The sequence below is a fragment of the Condylura cristata genome, unplaced genomic scaffold (assembly GCF_000260355.1).
Source record: "Condylura cristata isolate star-nosed mole 26May11 unplaced genomic scaffold, ConCri1.0 scaffold00038, whole genome shotgun sequence".
In the NCBI taxonomy this organism is placed as follows: Eukaryota; Metazoa; Chordata; class Mammalia; order Eulipotyphla; family Talpidae; genus Condylura; species Condylura cristata.
Genome location: NW_004567139.1, coordinates 2,157,143 through 2,160,950, shown reverse-complemented (window position 1 = coordinate 2,160,950; position 3,808 = coordinate 2,157,143). Strand labels below are relative to the sequence as shown.

At 38.4% G+C, this 3,808-nt stretch overlaps 1 protein-coding gene across 1 annotated transcript in view; it reads right to left on the bottom strand.

The window, feature by feature from the left end:
• HELZ (helicase with zinc finger) overlaps nucleotides 1-3,808 on the bottom strand; it is a 138,480-nt gene that overhangs the window by 84,445 nt on the left and 50,227 nt on the right. The window lies entirely within an intron of this gene.

Genomic DNA, 3,808 nt, shown 5'->3' with positions numbered 1-3,808 from the left:
CAATGTCAAAAGCAGTAACTGTTTGAGCTGTGACATCTCTGATAACAAAGCAGCGTAACAGCAACACAGAGTGAAATACAGCATAAAGCCTGAGCCCTGGGTAACTTGCACTATCTGCAGCACATGTGACTCTTCTATTAGGGAGAAAACATATACAACCTATAACTACGGAATGAAACCATTGTAGAAAAACAGTTGACCAACTGACTCATTTGTCCAAGATCCAGTTTTAATATAATAAATTGACAGGTGGCTTCACAATGCAAGTCAAAATGTCAGAAAGAAATAATAAAAAGTTTTAATAGGATCAGTTAATGTCCAAAGAACAAAGGCAAAATATTTGTCTCTATTTGCTGAAAACATAATGAGCAACTGCCATACCTTACTGAGATTCCACACATTTAAATGCTATAAATTATAGACCTAGGAGCATATTAATTCACCAAGAGAAATTTCTCTGTAAAAATAGCTGCTTATAATCTTAATAAAGATTAAAATGCAAAAAAAGCCCTCATTTAAATGTAGAAAACAAAAGCAAAGCCCCTAATTTATAACCTTTGCTCCTTGAAAAGACATTTTTACCTGTCAGTTTTATCATTTCTTAAGTGGCCACCTAAATACAACTATAAACATCAAGCTGTATAAAAAGGGTGGACTACTAATCAAAAATCTACATTTTACAAGTAGTCCAAATAAGGCAACAATGATTTCTGCAATAGCTTAGCAAGTTCAAGATTTATAAAGTACCCATTTTCCTCCTAATACACTATAAAATTGAACTCATTTGATCATATCTACAAAATACATATAAGATACATTTTACTATCACTAAAGATCAGGTGCTAATTATCAGCTAAATACCAAAAATGTACTAATATTTTTTCCTTAATTCAAATGTTAAAAATGATAGACAAACCAAATAGCCATTTCTTTCAAAATGAAATATACTCTACATAATATTGAAGGATCTATTTAATAGGTAATAAAAGCAAGACCAGCTATTCCGTGGAGACAGAACCGTTGCAGCTCATAATTTCATGTAAATAACAAATTGATTCAGACTATGCAGAGAACGATGTTACCTTCACTTTCTTTAAAAAAGTCACAAAGTATTCTTTATGTTTAAGTAACTTGGATAATAACAACCTAAAATAGTATAGCTTTCCTTGGAAAAACTTTTTGTATTACCTACTTCATATGCAAAGCAAACTGTACAGAAAGTCTTTCTCCCTGCACTGGAAATAGTCAGGTCTCCAGGGAAGCACAGACGCCCATGCTCTTCTCGACTTGTCCTGTCTCTGTAGTAGCAGGACTCCCGCCCTGATTTATGAAAATCTTAAAATGAATGACTTCAGTATACTGTACCAACATTTCAAAACTACTCCCTGTGTGGATTTTTATTTCATTTATTGTTTTGTTTAAATGGCTATTTGAACAGGGCAAGAGGACAGGAGAATTGGGGAAATAAAAAGAATCTTGAAGAAAATCATCAAAAAGCCTACAGACTACTGATACCTCAGTCATTAACTGAGACATCAAAACTTAACTGGTGGCACAGGGATTAAGTCTTAGCACTGTGAAGCTATCACCAGCTACTGCAGCCTGAGTTCAATACCAGGCTGGGGAGCTGACCCACAGGGTGCAGCAGACCTCTCCTGTCTCCCCACTGCTCCCCTCAGCAGTAGATTTCAGTAGATCTGCCTATTCTGCTCCCCACTCTGTCTCTGGTGGATCCTCTCACCCACCCTCAACCCCCTCTGGCCTACACCCCACTTCTTGTATACATAAATAAAACTTTTTTTTTAAAGATTTATTTATTTGTGCATACAGAACTGGGGTACAGGCCAGAGGTGCAGGAGTGGTGAGAGGATTCACCAGACACAGAGTGGGGAGCAGAACAGGCAGATCGTCCAAGTACACTGTTGAGGGGAGCAGAGGGTGGGTCAGGAGAGGTCTCCGGCGCCATGTGGTCACCTCTGGGGCAGGTGGGGTTTGAACTCATGCGGAAGTGGCTTTAGCTTCTCAGTGCTGTGCTTTAACCCGCTGCACCACCAGGGAGGACCAAAGTAAAACTATTTTTTAAATGAGCTGAGGCCAGTGACTACTAAGGTAAGAAGTTTGCTTCCAAAAACCACTTAACTTCCTACTGCAAATAAACTTGAGGTAAACTTCAGCCTGCAATCTTCTCATTTGCAGTGAGTTACTTAAACCTGCTTCATACCTCCCTAAAATTCAGGTCTTGGAACTTCCTCTTTAAATAGGGGAGAGAAATGAGGTTCCCCAATGGGAACACTGGACATGACTAAAATCCCCACCTGCAGCACATGCACACCTGCTAACATCTAAACCAAACATATGCACTACTCAAGACAATGGGACCTGGTGAACACTTCTCTTCAACATACATTAGACTAGAACAAAAAGCGCTCTGGAAAGATGAAAAGTGAACAAGTTAGGATCAATACTCGTAAAAACCACAAGGAGAGAGCTTAACACTGACTTACTACCCAACTTCTCAAAGAAAACTTGACAGAAATGATAAGCCTATGGACTTTGTTACCCCGAGATGGCAGAGGCTACAAACATAGTTTAAGAAAAAGCTAAAGATAATTAGAATATGCCTAATCTTTTGAAGATATAACGTGAGGGAAAAGCCGCAACTGTCCAAAATAGAATTCAAGGCTGGAGTAACTTGAATGTTAGCCTGACACAGGCATGCTTGCCAATTTCCCTGACCTTCTGCTTACTGAGAATAGCAGCACTTTGATTTCAGTCACAGTTACTGCTCTAATAAAGCAGCGGAGGCCACTGGGGTGGTGTGTTTTGTTTTGAAGTATGTACTAAGTACTCTTGAAAATTATCATGACTAGGAGCTGGAGAGCAGATAAGAAGGGGGAGAAAACCCAATATTCTGTGTACTCAGCATAAGGGCAAACACAGAGAAGCACAAAGTAAACACATATTAGTTTAGATACAGAATTTATTTCAAATAGCTGTATTTTATCTATGAATTAAAGAAAATGAGATAAAATTATTTCTAATTCCAGAATCAAATGCCATATATCCATAAGGAGCTCTCTGGTCTGTGGCTTTACAATCTTGACTGTTAGCAATAAAATAAAATCCAGAGCTCTCCCTGGTGGCACAACAGGTTAAAGCACCACATCATGAAGCTCTCTGCAGCCACTGCAGCAGAGTTCAATCCCCAGCCAGGGAGCTGGCCCACAAGGCGCGGCAGACCTCTCCTGACCCTCCCGCTGCTCCCCTCAGCAGGGTATTTTGTCAGTCTGCCTGTTCTGCTCCCCACTCTGTCTCTGTTGAATCTTCTCACTCACCACACCTCTGGCCTGTACCCCACTTCTATAAGCATACATAAATAAATCTTTAAAAATAAATAAATTAATTAATTAAATTAAAATCCAGAAGTGATCTCAAGCTACCACTTCAAATACTCATTTCACCAAAACTGCTGCAGTGAAGCAAGGTTTTATAGCTGGTCCAGGTTGTCAGGCACCAGCTCCCTTCTCTTAAGGAGGCCAATAAGTTAAAATAGAGTAACAGCAAAGGAGTACCTTACACTTTTAATATGCTTTTACTCAGATGAGTCATTTATTGAAAAATACACTATCATTTAAAGTCAACTTTTCATTGCTTTCCTAATCACATAATATTATGTGTGTGTATATGTATATGTGTGTGTGTGTGTATATATATGTATATATATACACATTATATATATATATATAAATGCTGAGCATTTTTAAGTCACACTAAACGTTAATATTGACTTACACTGCTAGAATCAACA